Genomic DNA, 23727 nt, shown 5'->3' on the forward strand with positions numbered 1-23727 from the left:
AACTTAAAGAGGCTTGCACTGGCCATAGATGGGGTAATTTTATAAGGATAACAACTGTAATAAATTGAAACAAAGCCAATATGCTTAAATCCACGAGTTAATAATAATACTAAAACAAAGAACAAAAATAAAATAAGTTGTACACTGCTACAAAACAAATTGTAGACAGTGCTAGTGAATTCAACTCAATTAAGGATAGTAGAAATGGCCAAATCTCTCAAATTAGATCACAGACTTTACAAAGCTAGAGATGTTCTATCACCTCCAATTTCTTAGCCAATTTCAGGAGAATTTTTTTTTTTTAATTTCTAAGGTCATATAATCCAATCAGGTAAAAAACAAAATCAAATGCAAGCATATTGTGCATTTATAACAACATATCTAATTAAAATACATTTTATTGGTGTCTCCATTAACCATATTTCTAATATTTAAGGATATGGAGTATAATTTTTGAGTAATGGAATATTAGAATAACCTTAGAGATCATAAGCCAATATCTTATTTTACAGATCAAGTAGTTGAGGATTTTCTCTCTATTTCTAAGACCTCATCCACACAGCTATGGTAAGACGACGTTTCCATTAGAGAGCTGAATGTTGGTTCTGAAGAGCATTGCATGTGCTCCTCCCTTTTTCCAACATGGCAGAAGGTCTGCTTTTGTTATTACTGCTGCATGCTGAGTTCTTGTCCTAGCCTTTGGGTGTGTTGGAAAAACATTTTATTTTCCTTATGCTCATGAATTGATAGGCTTTGCTCTGGCAATTATTTTATGGCTCATATTCGTTACAATGAGGAAGTTACTGTGGTGGGACGCAGATGCATAAACTCCTGCCCAAACCTGTTTGTGACTCTACAGAGGAAGAGAAAGAGCCTGCTAAACTAGAGAGTAGGAAGTAGTTAGCAGGGCTGATCATGGAAACAATCCGGAGAGAGCTGCCAGAGAGTGTTCTGGAGACTGCTGTGGCCAGGACAGGCTGGGGCAGGTGGGAAGTGGGGGGTGGTATGTGATGATCACAGGTTGAAAGTTCACAGATGATCTGCCATTACACTGTAAACATATTTCTTTGATGAATGAGTACACTAGCATGCCAGGCAGGACAGGAACAGGGATGGGAAGGTGAAACATACAAAACTCACTCTGCAGAGGCAGAAACACTTAACGGAATTAAGCTGATAAAGGCCTTTAAACTCGTAAGTGAAATCCAGTGAGCTACTAACAAGAAAGACCTTTATAATCTCAAATATGTTAGGTAAATTTTAAGTAATCTATCTAAAAAGAAGTCAAGCAATTAGTTTGTCTTGAGAGAACACAGTGTTTTCTATGAGAAGACTATCCTTGGCCAGACCCCTATAAGAATGAAGGGTACAATTCTTTCTTTCTTTCTTTTTTTTTAAGATTTTATTTATTTATTTGAGACAGAAAGAATGAGAGACAGAGAGCATGAGAGGGGGGAGGGTCAGAGGGAGAAGCAGACTCCCTGCCAAGCAGGGAGCCCGATGCGGGACTTGATCCAGGGACTCCAGGATCATGACCTGAGCCGAAGGCAGTCGCTTAACCAACTGAGCCACCCAGGCGCCCGAAGGGTACAATTCTTAATCTCATAATGAATGTGGGAAGATATTCACCAAAGGAAACAAAATTAAATCAGATCCAGCTGTAGTGAGTTCCATCGGAGTGTTTAAATTCTTGTATTGCTCTGGAGCTTTCTGGTGCTCCATTTCCTCATATATAAAATGGTGTATCATCATATATATCTCCTAAGTTTACCATCAAAGCCAAACAAATAATATATGCACAGCAGAGTCCTCTGTTGTCTCACGACACCTTCCTTCTGCTAAAATGGCAAAGCTCAAGAGTTGCAACAGGGGCATATGGTCCACAAAGCCTAAAATATTTACTATCTGGCTTTTTTTTGAGAGAGAGCATGTACGTGCATGCATAAACGGGGGGGGGGGGGGGGGGGGGGGGAAAAAAAGGGGGGGGGGGGGGGAATTTTTTTTTTTTTTAAGAGAGAGAGCACAGGGGTAAGGGGCAGAAGGAGGAGAGAGAGAATCCCAAGCAGGCTCCACACTCAGCACAGAGCCCAAAGCAGGGTTCAATCTCACGACCATGAGATCATGACCTGAGCGGAAATCAAGAGTCTGGCCCGTGGGGCATCTGGATGGCTCAGCTGGTTAAGCATCTGATTCTTGGTTTGGGCTCAAGTGATCTCGTGATCATGACATCGAGCCCCATTTCCGGCTCTGGGCTCAGTGTGGAGTCAGCTTCAGATTCTCTCTCCCTATCCCTCTGCTTCTCCCACTGCTCTTGCGAGCTCTCGCTCTCTCTCTCTCTCTCTCTCTCAAATAAATAAATAAAATCTTAAAAAAAAAAAAGGGTCGGACACTTACCCAACTGAGCCACCCAGGCGCCCCTACTATCTGACTTCCTACAGAAAAGTTTGTTTTGACCCTCATCTAAATCAATAATACTAAATAAGTACTTGCACATTAGGAACTCAAATTGCACCCAAAATTCTGAATTGCTTCCTATTGAATCTCAGCAAGAATATCGGGCTAAAAGAAAACAAAAGCTCACTGAATTAGTCTAGAGCCTAATTCCTTTGGAAACCACAATCAGCATTTGAAATGAGTAATCTCAAGGATGTGCAATTTTTTAAAAGATTTTATTTATTTGTCAGAGAGAGAGAGCACAAGCAGGGGGAGCGGCAGGCAGAGAAGCAGTCTCCCCACTGAGCAAGGAGCCAGATGTGGGACTGGATCCAGGACTCTGGGATCATGACCTGAGCCAAAGGCAGATGCTTACTGACTGAGCCACCCAGGCGTTCCAAGGATGTGCTATTTCTAAGGTCCTCCAGGTTCTAGTATATAAGAAGTCACAGACCAGAAAGCTACATCCCTTGATTACTTTGCTTCACTTCTTCATGGCAATTTCTTACAGGACTGTAATTTTAAATGTTGACCTTAATCTCATGAAGAGCAATTCTATATCTTAAATAGAACTCAAGTTCTTGCCCATTATGCTATAAAATATTCTTTGGGGAATCTATGTTAAAAGGGCATTTTAACTGACTCTACCTACACTGTGACTATAAGACCATGTTATCACCTTAGAAGGTATGCATTGTATTTCCACTTGTAAAAAAAAAGACTTGCATTCAGTATTAAGGACAACTCATTTTTTCCTGGTAAAAGCTCATATTTTCATTTTTAGTGTGATATGGACTATATAATTTAATTCTTTACACTTCCTTGTTTAATTCTGGCCTACAGAGAGACAGAAGGATCAATGACTTGGAAGCAGTGAGCTAGCTGGACCTGAAGCTTCCCCTCCCCTCAGAAATTCAAATGCCCAAAAGGCTGTCAGGTGCTAGCTACTGGCAAACTGATTTTTCTCCATCCACGATGCTGCCATGTTCATCACATAAAGAGAGAGAGCAGTAATGAGGCAGGTCCCTTGCCTGGAGCAAAGCCCATGAGTGTCCAGCTAGACTCAGCCCACTGCACAGGATTCAGAGACCCCAGGGGCCCTGCTGACTATTCTGCCCATGAGTTACAGCCAGCACATACTGACAATGCTTGCTCTCCTGAGCCCTTTTACTAGAAAACTCAGAGCTAAATCCCGAGGTGAAATGCCCTAGGCCTTATGATGTACGCATTTCAATATTCATTATGGGTCTTGTTTTTGTTTTTTAAAAATCATTACTTTAATGGTCCTATTACGTCTATTATTATAAGCCAGTTCAAATCTTTTTTGGAAGTAGAGTATAAATAATAAATAAGTGAAATAAATAAATCCCTTTTCTTTGCCCAGCAAGTGCTATGTACTTTGGAGGACATGAGAAAACATAACCACCACTCTCCCAGAGATTTCAATATCAATTGGGGGGTGAGAAATACACTTGTTAAACAACTACAGAATATTCTAAGACTATCATTTTTTGCTGCTCAGTTGTCTGATAGACTGTATCTATTAATAGAGATTCAGAAAGAGGTGGGTTCAATATAAACAGAATTGGTCAGAGATAATCCTATTTCACGTCCCTTCCCTAGCCCAAAGCTCCCTAACCAGGTGCCAAGTAGATACTGATCTCCTCTTTTCCCAGGGGAGCTGGGCAGGGCAGGCAGCAGCAAGAGCTGCATCTGGCTGCGAGCAGCCTGCTTTAAGTTTTGACCTGCCCTCAATTTTACTCCAGTGGGTCACATAAACATTATCATTTTCTTTGTGTGAAAAGCAGTCTCATGATTGGGTCCAGGGAAAATGAAACTACTTTACTGTATTAATTTCAGCTTCCCATATTGGATTGCATTCAGTAAAATTTCCCTTAAACAAAATCCAGCTTATCTGAATCTTTCTGGCTGAACTGTTGGCTTTGCAAACAGTTTTCAAAAATTTACAGTCTCATAAAATCAGTCGCTGTGCCTGCTTGCTGGAAGCAATTTTGGCCAACTAAATAGTTGATTCACTCATTCCCTCTGGGTATTCAATAGTTTCTTGTTAGCTGATTGTTGCTTCCATAAAAAATAATCTCTTTTCTTTCCACGACTATTTAAGCAAGCTTACTTTGCATTATACTTGACATATTCAGATATATATTCAGATTAACATATATAATCTGTATCAGTGTATGTATCTGAGAGTAACATCTTATATCACAAAAAAGAGGAAAATACACTTTGATTTATTATCAGCCATCAGGCTTCTACCTTTACATTTCTAGTTTAGCTAAAAGTTTAAGTTCTTTCAATGAACAGATTTCTAATCACTTTCACAACCCAAACAGTATCTTTACATTAAAGAACTACAAGGCAGTGAGAACCAAATGTTCATGTTTGGCAATGTAAAGAATCTACAGATACAAATTTAAAAAAATATCAACAACTTGAAAAAAGAAAATAGAGAAATAAGAGAAAGAAAATGAAAAAATATATATAGAGAGAGAGTGTGTGTGTTCTGAGAACCAAAGCCTTCAGTGGCAAGGAAGAAACCCTCAACATAGTTTTCTAGAATATCATTCAGCCCTTCAGGCATGTACCAAAGACCCTTCAAAAGAGAACCCAGTAGTAGCTTCCAGCTGAAGGTGTCTGGCTAAGCATCCTTATGCACCCACTATGAATGCTTCCAAAGTTCATGTCCTATACAAATGCAAAAGTGCTTTTGTTTCTTTCTTTAATATGAATCTTCCATATCTTAAAAAATAAAAAAATAAAAAAACTAAAAAATATCCTGCAATTAACTCCAACTTCCTAAAAGTGAATTTTCTATAGTCAATAGAAAACATCAACTCCCAATTATTCAGATGTTATGTGTTTTTATGCCTACAATGAAGCCTAGATCAGGATTGGCACACTTTTTCCTCTAAGTGCCAGACAGTAAGTATTTAGGCTTGTGGACCATAGCTTCTGTGTTGCAACTAGTCACCTTTGCTGTGGTAGGGGGATAGCGGCCATAGACTGCTTATCAAATGGCCATAGCTCTGTTCCCATAAAACTTGATTTATAAACACTGACATTTGAATTTCATGTCCTTTTCAAATCACAAAATATTATTCTTTTGATTTTTTCAATAACTTAAAAATATAAAGGTGTATTTTTATCTTGTGCGCTGTACAAAAACAAGCTGTTTTTGGCCCTCTGGATATACTGTCCTGACCCTTGGCCTAGATTATCGGTTGGTTTGCAATTTGTGGCTCATAAACTCTATGTTGGGGGTGAGAGAGGGGAGTTTTGAGCAAAGAGTTATTACAAGGAATCTTCAAATGAAGCACTGTCTCTGAACTAAATAAATAACCTGTCTCGTGTATATGCTATTTTTCAAATGTATGCAGATATAATTGAAAGTAGTAAAATAAAAAAATCATAGTACCTTCAAGGAATTTAACAAGATAGTACAAGAAGATAGTCAAACAGATTTTAACAAACAGATTTTAATCCATCTATTCCTAAAGAGTTGCTTTATTTTGTGTTTGTTCACTAAGAGTGTATCAGCTTTAATCTTCAGAACGAAATTAGGCAAAAACAGAACAATAAGAATGAACAAAAGGAGAAAGAAAAGGGAGGAAGGAAGGAACAAGGGAGGGAATGACAAAGGGAGGGAGAAAGATCTGAACAAGGCAAGACCAAGCAAGACAAAGAGTATGATCTCACTAGGGAAAAGATAGCAAACAATTGAGAGAGATGGCACTGTTTTCAGTAAAGCTCTCATGTTTCAAATGATGATTTCTAATCTTTCCATGACAGATCAAACCATAACATGAAAGCAATTATATATCAGAGTCACAAGTATTTTTTTTATAAGCACAATTTTTAAACCTAGATCATTCCTTCGCTTACATGCAAAATCTCCAAGGGTGCCAGGAATGCCAGCCTTTATGCCCAGTGAAAAGTACAAGTTCACAGAGAAGAAAAGTAACCAAGAAAAAGGACTTGGGGGACTTGGGGTGCTGGGAAGATTATAATTATGTTAATAATATGATGATAATAAATGAACAGGAGTAATAGGAGTAAGAAATCATATATATAGAAGTCCATTTTGGTATCTAATAGAATGGATGCAGTTAATTTGGCAAGTTGACAAAGAGGAAAAAAACATTTCTGGATACTTGAGAAAATAAGAAATACTATTTTAAAAAAGAAACTTAATTACAGACATGTTTGATTATGGCCATTGCAGTGTATTATATAACTAAATTGCTAGCTAAAATAACTGAAATCCAGCTGTGAGTAAATATGCTAAAATTTAAATATGTATCATATCATACAATTTATTAAATGTTACCCCATAATGAGATCCTAGTAACTTAATCTTTAAATATATCTGACTATAAGTTGTCTTGTATGGTTTCTATATACTAAAAGGACATACATGAATGTGTGTGTATATATCTTCATTGGTTTTGATTGTGTAAAAAAATCTAATATTGTAAAAATGAAAACCAGTATTTTTAGGAATAAAGAAATTGACAGCATGAAAAAATAAGAATGAAAAAGAGAGAGAGAGAAGACAGAGAGGTGAAGAAAAGAGAAAAAGAAAAAAAGAAGAGGACAAGCAGAGGAGAAAGGAAAAGAAGGGACAGTGGATATTTGGGGCCCATGCATGGAGAAGTGTTGTGTTTTACTCTCTCAAGCTAATATTCTGGAGAAGGGAAACGTTATTATCTATGAAGAATTAAAGAGGGATTGAACACAAGAGTTTAAGCCATTTAGATCCATAAACTTAAATCTATACCTTCGATTAAGATTCCTGGGAATACAAGGCTCCAATACATTCCATGGAGGGGAGGAAGAATTTCAGATTGGAGTGATTTACCTTAAGACATGATGAAGAGGTGGGAGGGATGCTGTCATATCATTTATAAATGATGCTTCCAGACCTCTGGTGTGGAGTTAACAAGTAAACAATATGGATTTTTACCCCTTTCTTTAGACTCTCCTGCTTCAAAGTAGTGCAGATAATATGTATGTTGTCAGTACATGTGTTTATTCCTTTTCCTTCCCTATCCTTTGCCCTTGTCTGTGGAGGTGTTTACTGACAGCAACACAGACCGAGAATTGTCCCCTCAGTGTCTAGTCTCCCTTTCTTCTTTGGTGACAGAAGTTTCAGCGGGGGACACAGCACTCCACTGAAGACTATTTCCCAGCCATTCTTACTACCACAGGTGGCCGTGTGACTAGGTTCTGGCCAGTAAAAAGCAATGGAAAGGACGTTGCAATTTCTGGGGTCCACCTTCCAAAAGAACAGAGCATGCTCCCCTCTCCTCCCTCACTTCTTCCAATATTTTCCCTTTTCTTGAAGGTCATGTGATGGCAGAAGCTAGAGTAACCATACCTCTCTCCTACCTGTATACCCCTGACTTACCTTACATCGTTTCTCATAGCACAGATTATCTTCTAATAACATAATGCACATTAGTTATTCATTATATTCAATGTTGTCATTCCTCTATAGGAAAGGTCAGGGGTTTTTTTTGAGGGGGGGTTCCTGTTTTGTTTCCCTAGCACCTAAAATACCTCAAGATACATAGAATGCATTCAATAAATAACTGTTGGATAAATGAATATTTATATGAACAGAATCAGGAAATCTTGGAAAATTAGAAATTTATAAACAATCTTGAAATCTCTAAGAGTGACATTTAATTTGGATTATGACCGCTAAACAAATTGTCCTAGATATTTGCTTAAAAACTCTTTCTTAACATGACTACTCTGTTTAATTTCTCTTTCTGAATTCTTGTTTGCTTGTTGTCTATGTGTAGCATAAAGAAGAAAAGGGGGGAAAAGGCAAAAATCATTTATAGAATTTTTTTTCTCTCAAGATCCAAAGGAGAAAGAGAGTCAGATTTTGGACATAAAAAAAAAAAAAAAAAAAAAAGAGGGGGGAGCCTGGGTGGCTCAGTTGGTTAGGTGCTCAACTCTTGGTTTTAGCTCAGGTCGTGATCTCATGGTGGTCGGATAGAGCCACTTGGGGCTCCAGGCTCAGCGCCGAGTCTGCTTCAAATTCTCTCTTCCTCTCCATCCCCTTTGCCCCTCCCCCAACTCTCTCTCCCTCTCTCTCTCGCTCTCTCTCGGATGCACACATGTGTGTTCTCTCTCTAAAATAAATAAATCTTTTTTAAAAAGGTAAAAAAAATGGGGGCGCCTGGGTGGCTCAGTTGGTTAAGCGACTGCCTTCGGCTCAGGTCATGATCCTGGAGTCCCGGGATCGAGTCCCGCATCGGGCTCCCTGCTCAGCAAGGAACCTGCTTCTCCCTCTGACCCTCCCCGCTCTCATGTGCTCTCTCTCTCTCGTTCTCTCTGTCTCAAATAAATAAATAAATAAATAATCTTTAAAAAAAAAAAAGGTAAAAAAATGGAGGAAAATGAGAGCGGAGAGGAGAAATATATTTGGTTAGGCAAGCAAACAATAATATTAGAAAAATTCATACACATATACAAACAGAAAGGTATTACTAGTTATTTCAGCTTGTGTGTGTGTATATATATTCACACCACCTTCATTTTAAACGGGTGCATTGTATTCTATATGTGGTAATTCTATCATTTCTTTAGTCATTGCATGACAATACTGCAGTGAAAATCCTTTCTGTATGGCTCCCAGTGTTTTCTATGGAAGTTGCCAAGAACTGTAGATACTGAGTCACAGAATACAAGCAATTTCAAAATTTTAGTAAATACTATCAAATAGCCCTTCACTGTCAGTAACCTTTATTGGAACAATAATATATAAGCATGTAAATATTAAGCATTGCACGTGTCTAGACATTATTACTCTTCTAAATGATGGAAAATATACAATTAGCTCCATCTCATTAAGAGAAAGTAAGTCAGAAAGAAGTAATTGACTTCATTATATCTTCTAGGATTAGGAACAAGTAGGCTTCAACCATTCATTGAAAAAAAATATTTAGCCTATTATTGGCCAAGCACTCCTCTAATTATTGAGAATAGGATAGTGAATAAAACACAGTCCTTGCTAACAAGGAATTTACACTCTAGCTGGGACTGTCAATACACAAATAAATGAGTGAATATAGACTATGACTTATGGTGACAGTTGTTATGGAGAAATAGAACCCTGGATAAAGGTGTAAAGGCTGGGGGATGAGAGGCTTGGTATTTATACACACTGATCAGAGAGGGAGTTTTGATAAGGTGGTGCTTAGATAAAAACTGAGGTATGTAAGAGAGTAAGTCATGTGGATATCTGCAGGAATGGTACTTCAGGCTGCAGAAACAGCAACAAAGCCAGTGTGGCTGAAGGGAGGGAATGAGGGGGAAGAAGTATGAGGTCAGGGGTTGCGGAGGCCCAATTGACACGGTCTTTGAGTTTTACTCTGAGTTATGATGGAAGATTGTGAGCAGTGACATGATCTACCTTTCAAGGCAGCTCCATTAAGCATAGAATCTAAGGGGGAAGGTAAAAGGAGGGGCCCAATGTCCCAATTACGGTAACAATCCTGGCCACAGGTGGTGATGGCTGGAACTGGGAGGCAGCAGGGATGGACATGGCCAGGTTCTTTAATTCGATTCAGATTCTCTTCTTTCCTTCTCTTCGTATACATATATTTGTCATTACAAATGCACAGGATATTTTCACACACACCAAAGATGGACATCAAAATATAAGCAATACTCAATGAAAAATGAACAACTGAAACTAAGTTTTCCATAGAGTATCCTTCTATTGTCTTGGAGTAGACAAATGCAAAGACCAATCATGTCAATTTCTTAAACTCGAAGATAGGTTATTTTCTGCCTGCAAAAGCCCAAGTAATAGTCCTTTTATTTCCTTACCAGACTTTTAGCCCCTTCAGCATACAACCAAGAGAAGTGTTTACGGATGGTAGCAACTAATGACAAAGTGGGTCTTTGGACAGTGATTTATTAATTCTATAGTGCCAAAAGTCCCATAAATAATGACCACGGAAACACAAATTTTTACTTTTATTGGGTCTGATCAAGTATCTGCATCTCCCCTGAGAAGAGTTTACATTTACAGTTGAATCCAATTACCCCTCTATGGGACACTATAAAGGGAGTAAGTGTGGTTGTGTGTGTGTGTGTGTATACACGTATGTGTTTAAATAACCACCCCCAAGCACTAAAAACACTCCCCAAATGACAGATTTTGTTTTTACTATCACAGTAAGCGGATATTATTTTGAAAAGCAATTTATCTTCAGTTAATTACAGTACTTTTTTTTTTCTTTTTTTCAAATAAACCACAAACGTGGGTATATTCAGAAGGACTGATAGGATTAATACACTGAGCCATCAACCATTTAGATCTCTTTATTTTCAATCTATGCTAGACTCTGGAGGGGAAAGGAAAAAACAACAACAACAAAACAAAAAAACAAACAAGCAAAAAAACCAGGACCATGAAAATTCAGCAGCTCTAGTGAGAGGCTTTTCCCTGCCTGTTAATTTCTCAGGAAAAGACAAGTCCTGTTTTCCCTGGACTATTTCCTCCTGATCTTAACAAAAGATGGCCAATATTTATTGAGCATTTAGTATGTGCATGGCAATATTTGTTAAGTCCTAAGACTCAACATCAATTAGCTTGCTTGATTATCATAATAATCATGATTCACCCCATTTTAGACGAGGATATTGCAGCCAGAAATTTTAAGCAACATTCTCAAGGTCTCCTAACAGGCAACAGGCAGACTGTTACTGGCAGTGTGACACAGAGACCCCTCGCCAGTTATGCCACACCCCTTCCTATCTACTTTTACAAGATTGCTCAATGATGCTCTTCTGAATTATAGAGTACCTTCCTCTACATCTTCTGTTCAACTTAATCCTTCACGTTTCGGATTCACTGAAAGGGTCCTTCTGCCTTTACTCTAACAGGCTGTCATTCAGTTTCTTTCTTTTTTTGAAACATGATAATTTACTTCTAAGAGAACATATTAAAAATCAGTATGTCACTGACTACAGGGGCCGTAGACCTTGAAGGGGCTTTATCTTTCTATTTGTTATACCATCTAATCTGCTCTGGAAACAAAATTGATAGAGCACAACTAATCTCATTTTTTGCAGTGGTCCTTCCAATAAAAACAAAAATGTAATTTTGGTATGTGTGGATATGCACATAAATAGAAGTTTCCTACCCACCACCTCCACCTGGCCATCCTCTTTACTATCGTGACAGCTGCTAAGTTTGCCCCATAATGTGTGATATTCATTTTTATCAGGTCTATTTCTCTCTGAACTTGTCTTTCATGGATGAGGACCTAATTACCCTTAGATCCTGTTATTCTCTTGTCTTGTCTATGTCAGATGCTCTAATGAACCCATGGTGACAGGAAAAAGATAATTCAGATCACTGGAGAGGGCAAATAAATAGGAAGATGAAAAAACTCTTGTGGACCATATAAAGTTGAAAGTCAGATGTTTTATGGGAATTACTTTTTGCTTATCAGGACCTGCTTTTCAGAGTAATCATAATTTTATTTTCTTGTGTGCTTCTTTTCAGTTCACATCTACATTTTTTGGCCTACTAAAAGGAACATGGACTCAGGAAGCTCAAGGAATTGACAAAAACTTTTAACAAAGGCTCTGCCACTCCCTCAACATGTGATCCTAAGCAACTTATTTAACTTATTTCAGCCCCAGTTTCTTCATCTATAAAATAAAGGTTGTCATAAAGAGTAAACTGAATTATGTATATAAAGAACCTAGGACAGAGAACAGAACATAGTATGCACACATGTAAACATATACATGCTTAGTTGGTATAAACGATAGCTCCCCTTCCATGTTCATTCATAGTCACCTAGTATTTAATATGGATTATATACATCAATTTGGGCACACTGTATAGAGAAAAAATAACTTTTGTTAGCAAAGACTATATACATCCATAGACAGAATGATTTGAAAGATTATTTCACTTCTTGTTTAATAAAGAGAGATTTAAAAAAAAAAAAGCAAGCCTGAAAATATCATTCAAAATGAGAAGTTCTAATATTATTTCAGAAGAATTTCATTAAGTTCTGATAATTAAAAAAATATAAATTAATACATATGGATGTCAAATCTAGGTCTAGGCAAGTTGAAGAAGACAATAAAAGCTCTAATGGAGTTTTCACATCCTGAATTGATTTCCAATAAAATAACTTTTGAGCAAAATACATCTTTTATTCATGTTTCTCACTATTCATTCAGTGATACTTCCATTTAGTAAAAGATTTTTCAAGAAACATTGCTAATGAATGCTAAAATAGGGGAAGGCTCTTTGCTTTAGATATAAACCCTTTCATGCCAACACCTACTTTATCTGGTTATTAAAGGTCCCGTATGCATGAGAATACTTAATGCACATACCACATAACAGTGAAAGGTCTCCAATTTATGTCAAGCAAAGCTACCACTTTGTTTCTTTTTAGAAATGAAATACATTCTTTGCTAAGCCTTCTAGGACTAACCATGTGATGGTGGGAAAGTTACTCAACAACAAACTACTCATGTTCCTCCTCAGCCAAACAAGATCAGACTAGATTTTCCTCTCTGATTCTCCCAGCTTTATTCATATTTATTAAACAGATATTAAACAATTATTTACTCTGTAGATATTTTACTCTGTAAAAAAACAAACAGTATTGAACAGGGAGTCAGAAGAGGGAGAGAGAAAAAGATGAATAATCATGGCCCTTCCACAAAGGATTTATAATCAGCTAGGTACATCATTGAGGCAGCTAGGCTCCACCTATGGTTCAGTCTTCTTCCCATAAAAGAATGAAGTCGTGTCCCAGAGCCTCAGCACTCTCACCGACCATGCTGACCATACATGATCATCTCATAAATTGACAGCAGATGAGAAAGTGGGCATAACTTACTTTCTCTAACCACTATTACCAGAAAAGAAGAGCAGTGCCCCTTTCCTACTAAAAGACATCTTTGGTTTTTTTGTGAAACAGAGATCACAACACTTCTGACATATAATTATTGCTTCAGATGATTTTGAATCCAGTTTAAATGAGTCACATTTAAATTGCTTCCCTGGGTGATGCCCTGCTTCTAAGTCTCTAATTTCAGCAGTTTGGGGTAGAGCAGCAGCACTGACTTTGAGGTGGACACCTGCCTTCTTATTCCTATTATTCAGTTGCAGTATTTGCCTACAGTTTAATTTCACCCTTCTTATTTCTGAAGTTTATGATAACCTTGCTTTTCTTTTTGATTCATTTCTTAACACATTTTAAATAATGAAAAAGGAAAGCTATCCTTTCATTCCCCAATCTTTAATTTCTCCAACTTCCAAAGTTATGTTTTAAAATTAAAATGTCTTGTGATTTTTCTATCACATAATGCAGTTCTTTTTATTCACAGCTTTAGAGAAGTTACCATTATTTTACTTTCCTTACTTAACAGTCTTTGAAATCCCCTAAATGCCTTTGCAATTTCACATGGGCACAAGAATAAAGTAAAATTTGAAACATAAGCATCTCTCTGTTGATTCTGAATATCCAGCGGGAGTTTCCATTGTGTGACATAAAAATCTTAATTCATAGCAAATTTCTATTTCTGGGAGAATGCTGGTTCTAATAGAATAACATAGAAACATCATGTAAATATTTGGGGAGGGGGAAGCTATATCATAAATATTCCTCTAATACATTTTACATTTGGCAGTTTATTTAAAATAGGAATTAATGCAATTGTAACAAAGATACGGAGTTTCAAAAGGAAAAGAATCAAGTTGCCTATTAATGTTACAGAAACCTGATGACTTCTTATGTAAACAAACACACAAAAAAGTTTTACAAGTTTAATGATGTCTAATATGTTCATTGAATTTCTGTAATTTCCTCTTTTAAAAAGTCTGTTTTATCATTGTCCTTGTTTCATTTTATATATACATTTATATGTGTGTAAATATACACACATACATATATATACATACATATATATACACATACATATTTCTACTGATGTTCTTTACCATTCACTGCCTACTCTCCCTCATCAATGCCTAACCCTCCAGGTCTTGACTTTGTATATAACCCATCCTACTACTCACCAACCTCAAGATTTGGAGATATGTTGAGCTCTAAAATGGCTCATGTCTCATCCAAGATAATTTGTTGGTGAAACACAGACATTCTTGACATTAGCATTCAATCAGTCAGGCTACAAAAAAGTAATATTGACTTATTTTTTAGGAACACAAAACAATGCACAAACTTTCATTATCCTGACTGTTCAATTGTCACCAAAGATTCAAATACAGAAAAAAGGGCTGCTGGAGATCAAAAGACAGATGAATGGGAGATTGCAAACTAAGAACTCACAGAACGTTTCTCTCTTTTTGGCAAGTTACTTCTTTCTGACCTCTTACCCTGTAATCCTCAAATCATCTGCCTTCTCCCATCAGTTTTTTCCCCCCACATAGCAAGAAATAAATTAGTTCCACATTCTTTTTCTTTTAAATTTGCCTGCTAAAATTCAATTGAAATCATAATTGGAGTTCAGACTTCTCTTAAAATATAGAACAAAACCATTGTTCAAAATATGATTATAAAATAATATTCTAGATTTTAAACTTTAATTTAATTTATTTATTACATTGTAAAACTGGTTCCATACTCTATAATATTTAAACTTGGGATGTAATAAATAGAAAGAGGTAGCTCAAATTTTAAAAATGGCACATCTTTTATTTTTGTAAGATTTACAGTATCAAATTTCTGCCAAAACATTCCATAATGAGTTCAATGATTCCGCGTAAATCACAAAGAGTTAAAATAGTCATACTCTAATACTGGTTAATAACTAAACTGATATACAGATTTTCAGTATCAACCAACTTATGAAATACAGATGTGACATTTTTGTTCTCAGAATTGCCAGGGGGCAAAATTAAGTTACACCTGAGACCATCAAGGGGCCACAACACAGTGACAAGTGCACTTTATCACTGATAAGCCACAAAGGCAGACGGACCACGTTATCCTCCTGCAAGTGTACCTCAGAACTATATGCCCTTCTCTAAGGCTCTAAACCTGGAAATTTTCCCTTTCTCATCAAATTAATGCCTAATCTAATTTGGTCAAACAAAGAATAATTCCAAGACACGTTACATAAGTAAAGTATTAGGCTACACCATACAAAGATAATAAAGAAGATTTTAAAATGAAGAAAATATTCATATCCTACTTTAATACAGACACCAGAGATCAGACAAGGAATCCATCTAAAGAGCATACAAAATCAAGATAAAGGATTTGCCTACAGAGTCCAGTGACCATAAAAATTTCACATCACTGCTATGCTTCTGTGTTTGGCCCAGAATATGTACAGACTTCTATTATCTGATATTACACCTACAAAGAGATTGCAGTCATTTAAATGACATTGTATGGAACACTGGCCTGCAAGTTTCCTCACCAACAGTTTCATACATGGTCCTAAATGGACACAGACCACTTTAGTTCACAAGTCACTGGGCCAGGATTTCTCAACCTTGGCACTGTTGACATTTCGGCCAGATAATTTTTCACTGTGCATTTTAGGATGCTTAGCAGTATCCCTGGCTTCTACCCATTAGTGGCAGTAGCACCTCCCTGAACCTCAGTGTGCCAACCAAAAATGTCTTCAGACATTGCCAAATGTACCCGGGATTGGAGTAGAGAGCGTGCACCAAATTGCCCTTGGATGATAACCACTACATTAGCTAAATTGGTCACATGGTCTAACCCAAACATTTGAGGCCAAAAAGTGCAATTCTACCATGTATATGGAAGGCAAGGAAGCAGAAATACTTCATGACTATTTCTTTTTTTTATGTTATGTTAGTCACCATACAGTACATCATTAGTTTTTGATGTCATGACTATTTCAAGAACCATTTCAATATAGCAATGATTCTCAAATTTTGGTGCTCATAGGGGTGCCTGGGTGGCTCAGTCAGTTAGGGTCCGACTCTTGATTTTGGCTTAGGCCATGATCTCAGGGTCATGAGATCAAGCCCCACGTCAGGCTCCACGCTCAGCGCAGAGTCTGCTGGTCCCTCTCCCTCTGCTCCTAACCCCCAACCCCACTTGTGCTCTCTCTTGCTCTCTGTTTCTCTCTCTCAAATGAATAAATAAATAAAATCTTTAAAACATTTTTAATGCTCATAGAAATCACTCTGGCAACTTTTTTTGTTTTAAATGCGTGGGCACCAACCTTAGAGATTCTAATTCTCGAGACCCAGGTAACTGCTTATCAAGCACTGAGGATGATATCATCAGATGGAAGCAGGCAGAGGACCTCACTCTGACACTGCACTTAGAGGACCTGATTAAGGACAGTCAACTGCTTTTCAAAGAGAAGTAACTGGATATTGATAACAGCATCTACTGCATAGCCTTTAGAACTTTTGTTGTCTATGGTGAATTATATTGTTTATTCACACATATAAATGTATTTCATTTATACACTCATTTATACTTAGAAAACACTGCAGCAAACAAAACCCACAAATATCTCTACCTTCATCAATTTTATGTTAGTAAGTTCAACAATTCTCAACAATTTCTTCCTTCCTTCTCTACTTCCTTGTTTCCATCCTCTTTCACTTCTTTCTTTTGCTTTTTCCCTAATCTTATAAAGTCCCAAATAATAGATTCTCTTGAGAGATTAGTCCATGTAAATACCAGATAGACTCTGAATGAATAATTGGACTTAAGTAACTGTGATTTTCTTTTCCTTATTTATTTTGGATATTCCTGCATTCTCTTTATGTCCTAATTTATTTAACAACTGCTTTTCTTATTGTTTTCTCTTTCTTTGAAAGAGCAAGCTTTTGGATAAAGTTAACATTTCTTTAATTTTCTTTTAAGGGCACTGACTTTCTTCTGAATTGTTTAAGAAATGTATGTTTAATTCCCAGGTCATTATATCTATAATTTATTTTTTTATGTTGTGATGAATTTCTACCTAATTGCTTTGAGACCATAAAATACTGTCTGTAAAATTTCTAGTTTTTAAATTTATTAGTATCTATGGCCAAATCTATGTCATTTTTGTAAATGTTCCATGGATAGTTGAATTGATGATACAGTCAAAGAACGTTATTGTGGCTCATTTAATTTCTTTAGTTTCTGATATTCATCTGTTGACATTTGTATCTGTGTGTATGCATATGTATATCTGAGTTTTCTCCCTTTATCAAGGCTAACCAGTGATTTGGCTATTTTTAAGAGACAGCTTTTGATCAAGAGAGGAGGCTGAGAAGATGGGAAGTAAGAGAACCCTAAGCTCACCTCCCCCCACAGATACAAATAGATAATACTCATATCAGGATAATTAACCCAAAAAATGACCCAAAGACTGGCAGAACAAATTCCACAACTAAAGGTAGAGAAGAGACCACATCAAAGAGGGTAAGAAGGGCAGAGATGTGGTGCAGAGCAAAACCAACCACAACAGTCTGTGGAGGGGGAGGGAGCCTCAAGCATGAAGAGAGGAGAAAAACAGACTACCTCACCAAGAAACCCACATGGGGAACACGGATCCCTGTAGTATTTGGCTTTGAACACAAGAGAGGCCAGATTTCATGAGTTCTTACTACCAGCAGGACCTAAGGCCTGGAATTTTAAAAATCAGTGGGCTAGGTTCTAAGAGAGTCTAGAGAGCCATAGGAACCTGAGTTCTGCCCTTAAAAAGACAGCAGACAAATAGCCCATGGAAAGACATAGCCTAAGCAGTTAAATGGAGTTAAACCATTTTTCAACAGCAGTTTGAAAAATGCATGGGGCATATGGCAGAGAGAGCTATTTACTCATCTTAGAGCATGCCCCAAAGGAGCAGAGATCCCAGGAAGACCCCCTTCCCCAGGAACAAAGGAGCTGAACAGTGCCATTTCCCACCTTGACCCTCAGCATAAACACAGGCCACCTGCAGGAACCAGCACAGTGGCAACATTCACTACCTTACTTGCCTACACCAAGTCCCGCCCCTCTGCCCTCCAGCAAATGTGCCCTTTTCATTCACACCTGCTTCAGTCCCAGCACTGTGGGTCCTGTCCCCGAGAAGACTAGCACAAACCTTGCCTACACTGCATCTCCCAACTAGAGTGCTTTGCAGGGCTCAGTCCCAGCAGGAGTGGCAGCTTTTCTAGCAATGGTGATGGGCAGCAGAAGCCCAAGATGCACCTTGTTAAACCTGTGCACCCCACCCACATAGCCCTGGTCCCTGAAGCAGCAGCTGCAGATCTCATTTCCCAAGCAGACCAGAGCACACTATATTAAAACTGCACACCCCACCCCAGCCAGGGAACAAACACTGCTCACAACAGGCAGAGAGAGCTTCTACAGACAACTGAAGGAAAAAGCAGCCAGGAAACAACAGCAGAGCACACGCAACACATATAGGAGACACCCCTTGAAACACCAGGTTCTAGAGAACAGGGAAACTTCACTGCAGGCCAGTATAGGAGCTCTTCTTCATAAGGCCATTACTTAGTGATGAGCAAGGGACATAGTCAACTTTCCTAACACACAGAAACAGACACACAGAGACAAAATGAGGAGACAGAGGAATATATCCCAAATGAAACAACAGAACAAAACCACAACAAGAAACCTAAGTGAAAATATAGACTATGCTGGATAGAGAATTTAAAGTAATGATCATAAAGATACTCACTGGACTTGAGAAAAGAATAGAGGATATCATTGAGACCCTTAACAAAGAGATGAAAAAGAACCAATCAGTGATGAAGAACACAATAAGGGAAATTTGAAGTAAACTTGATGGAATAAATAGCAGGCTAGAGGAAGCAGAGGAACAAATTAGTGACCTGGAAGACAGAGTAATGGAAAGTAATCAAGCTGAGCAGGGGTGAAGAAAAGAAATTATGCAAAATAAGAATAGACTTAGAGAACACAGTGACTCCATCACGCATAATAATATCCACATGATAGGGATTCCAGAAGAAGAGAGAAAAGGAGGCAGAAAACTTATTTGAAAAATGAGAGCTGAAAACTTCCCTAATCTAGAGAAGGAAACAGATCCAGATTCAGTAGGTACAGAGATCCCCCAACAAAATCAGCCCAAGGAGGTCCACCCCAAGACATAGTAAATAAAATGGCAAAAAGTAGTGAAAAAGGAAGATTTTTTTTAATGGAGCAAGAGAAAAGAAGACAGTTACATACAAGGAAAAGCCCATAAGGCTATCAGTGGATTCTTCGGGAGAACCTTTGCAGGCCAGAAGGGAGGGACATGATATATTCCAAGTGTTGATGGGGAAAACTCTGCAGCCAAGAATACTCTATCCAGCAGGGCTATCATTCAGAACAGGAGAGGTAAAGATTTTCTCAGACAAACATAAGCTAAAGGAGTTCATGACATTAAACTAACCCCACAAAAAAATGTTAAAGGGAACTATTCAAGTAGAAAAACCATAAGTAAGAGTATGAAAAGTGGTAAACAAAAAAGAAGTAGCAAAAAGTATATGTGTAAAAATGAGCCAAGGGATTCACAAAATAAAAGGTTGTAAAATATCATACCATATACCTAAAACCTGAGGGGAATGGGGAGAGAGAGCAAAGAATGGGTTCAAACTTAAGCAACCATCAACTTAACATACGCTGCTATATACCGAAGATATAATATACAAACCTAATGGTAACCACAAATCAAAAACCAGTAATAGATACGCAAAGAATAAAGAGAAAGGCGGGTGCCTGGGTGGCTCAGTTGGTTAAGCGACTGCCTTCGGCTTGGGTCATGATCCCAGGGTCCTGGGATCGAGTCCCTCATCAGGCTCCCTGTTTGGCGGGGAGCCTACTTCTCCCTCTGCCTTTGCCTGCCACTCCCCCTGCTTGTGCTCTCTCTTTCTCTCTCTCTCTGTCAAATAAATAAGTAAAATAAAATCTTTAAAAAAATAAAGAGAAAGGCATCCAAGTGTATCATTAAAGAAAGCCAGCAAACAATGAAAGAGAAAAAGAGAAAAAGGGCTCAGAGGAAAATTAAAAAAACAACCACTAACAAGAAACAAAATAGCAATAAATACATCTCTATCAATAATTACTTTGAATGTAAATGGACTAAATGCTCCAATCAAAAGACATCAAGTGATGGAAAAGATAAAAAAACAAGACCCATCTATATGCTGCCTACAAGAGACTCATTTTAGACCCAAAGACACATGCAGGTTGAAAGTGAGGGGAGGGAGAAACATTTATCATGCAAATGGATGCCAAAAGAAAGCCAGGTAGCAATACTTTACATTGGAAAAAATAGACTTTAAAACAAAGACTGTAACAAGAGACAAAGGACACTATGTAATAAAGCAGCAATTCAAAAAGAAGATATAACAATTGTTAAATATTTATGCACCCAACATAGAAGCAGCTAAATACATAAACAGTTAATAACAAACATAAAGGAACTAATCGATAGTAATACAGTAATAGTAGAGAAGTTTAACACTTCACTTACCTCCATGGACAGATCATCCAAAATTAACAAGAAAACAGTAACTTTGAATGACACACTTGACCAGATGGATTTAACAGATATATTCAGAACATTCCATCCTAAAACAGCAGAATACACATTCTTTCCAAGTGTACACAGAACATTCTCCAGAATAGATCATATATTAGGCCAAAAAACAAGTCCCAATAAATTTTAAAAGATCAAAGTCATACCATGTATCTTTTATGAACACAATGTTATAAAACTAGAAATGAATCACAAGAAAAATATGGAAAGAGCACAAATACAGAGAGGTTAAAAAACATGCTACTAAAAATGAATGGGATGACCAAAAATCAAAGAAGAAATAAAAAATTACAGGGAGAGAAATGAAAATCAAAACACAATGGTCCAAAATCTCTGGGACACAGCAAAAGTTATTTTCAGAGAGTTTATAGCAGTGCAGGTCTACCCTAAGAAGCAAGAAAAGTCTCAAATAAACAAATTAACCTTAAAGAAAAAGAACAACAAACAAAACCCCAAATCAGCAGAAGGAAGGAAATAGTAGAGAAGAGAATAAATGAGAGAAGAAATGAATGATATAGAAAATAAAAAGAAACAATAGAACAGATCAATGAAACCAGCAGCTGGTTCTTTGAAAAGATCAACAAAATTGATAAACATCTAGCCAGACACATCCAAAAAAGAGGGGCAGGGGCTGAGATAAAATCACAAATGAAAGAGGAGCAATAACACCAACAACACAGAAATACAAATGACTGTAAAAGAAAATTATGAAAAATTATATGCCAACAACTTGGACAACCTAGAAGAAATGGATAAATTCCTAGAAACATACAACCTACCAAAACTGAAGCAGCAGTGAAATTGAATCAGTATCAAAAAACTCCCAACAGGGGCTCCTGGATGGCTCAGTCGTTTAAGCGTCTGTCTTTGGCTCAGGTCATGATCCCAGCGTCCTGGGATCGAGCTCCACATCAGGCTCTCTGCTCCGCGGGAAGCCTGCTTCTCCCTCTCCCACTCCCCCTGCTTGTGTTCCTGCTCTCTCTCTTTCTCTCTGTCAAATAAATAAATAAAATCTTAAAAAAAAAAAAAAACTCCCAACAAACAACAGTCCAGGGTCAGATAGCTTCACAAGTGAAAACTATATTTAAAGAATAGTTAATACCTATTCTTCTCAAACTATTATAAAAAATAAGAGTAAGGAAAACTTCCAAATTCATTCTATGAGGCCAGCATTACTCTGATGTCAAAGCCAGGTAAGACACCAAAACACAGAGAACTACAGGCCAGTATCTTTGATGAACATAGATGCAAAAATCCTCAACAATATTAGCAAACCAAATCCAACAATACATGTAGAAAATCATCCACCACAATTAAGTGGGATTTATTCTAGGGATTCAAAGATGATTCCATATTCATAAATCAATTAACATGATACATCACATCAATAAGAAAAAGGATAAAAATCACATGAGCATTTCACTAGATGCAGAAAAAGCATTTGACAAAGTTTAACATCTATTCATGATTAAAACCCTCAATAAAGTAGGTCTAGAGGGAACAGACCGCAACATAATAAAGGCCTTATATGAAAACCCACAGTAAACTTCATACTCAAGACAGAGATGTCCACTCTCACCACTTTTATTCAACATAGTAGAAGTCCTAGCCATAGCAATCAGACAACAAAAAGAAATAAAAGGTATCCAAATTGGTAAGGAAGAAGTAAAACTTTCACTATTCATAGATGACATGATACTATATATAGACAACCTGAAAGACTCCACCAAAAACTACTAGAACTGATAAAAGAATTCAGTAAGATCACAGGATACAAAATTAATATATAGAAATCCATTGCATTTCTATACACTAATAATGAAGCAGCAGAAAGAGAAATTAACAATCCCATTTACATTTTTTTTTTTTTACCATATCATTATTTTTAATGTCCAGCATTTACAATATGAGGGCCAGAGCTTTCTCCCCAACTCAAGTTTATAAATTCTCAACTGGCTTGTGAGGCCAATGGGGATACTTCTTCTTGTCTAATTTGGTTTCTGGGAAGACTTCATTCAGGTCCTCAATGGTCATCTGATCAAATGGAATTATGTTCCTCATCTTCTCCAGCTCTTCTTCATATTCCTCCATCCTGGCCTTTGAGAGAGACAAAAACTCGGCACATCTTTTCACATCTTCTTTTACTTCAGCATCCACCTGAACAGTATATTTATCCTCTGGCACAGGAATTTTCAGGGCATTAAACTTCTTCTCAAAGTCATCTACCAAACCAGCCTTTACCACATTGGCCTTGTAGTAAGCCCAATCGATACCAGGAGGTTTCTCAGGGAAAGTAGCCAACCTGGAGGTAAGTGTCTCATTCCAGGATTTCAGGGAGTTAGCAATGGCCTTCTGGTTTCAGGGTATGATCTCCCCAAAAGCTACCCAATCAATGGTTTTTAGAGCCAGTTTTCATGCAGCCATCTTGAGATCCTTCACCAACCCCAGCGGCCCAGAGTCCACAGCAGCAAGGAACGGAATCCCATTTACATTTGCACTAAAAATAATAAAAGAGCTAGGAATAAACCTAACCAAAGAGGTGAAAAACCTGTACTCTGAAAACTATAAAGATTGATGAAAGAAATTAAAAATGATGCAATGAAATGGAAAGACATCCCACGCTCATGGGTTGAAAGAACAAATATTGTTAAAATGTCTATACTCTCCAAAGCAATCCACACATTTAATGCATTCCCTATCAAAATACCAATAGCATATTTCACA

The 23727-nt window shown here is 37.4% G+C and overlaps 1 pseudogene; it reads right to left on the minus strand.

Annotated features, from left to right (window-relative positions):
• Nucleotides 1–22853: 22853 nt before the first annotated feature.
• On the minus strand, nucleotides 22854–23427 carry LOC118022455 (annotated as a pseudogene).
• Nucleotides 23428–23727: the final 300 nt, after the last annotated feature.

This window comes from Mirounga leonina, unplaced genomic scaffold (assembly GCF_011800145.1).
Source record: "Mirounga leonina isolate KUSES-001 unplaced genomic scaffold, KU_Mleo_1.0 Mir_176, whole genome shotgun sequence".
Classification (NCBI taxonomy): Eukaryota; Metazoa; Chordata; class Mammalia; order Carnivora; family Phocidae; genus Mirounga; species Mirounga leonina.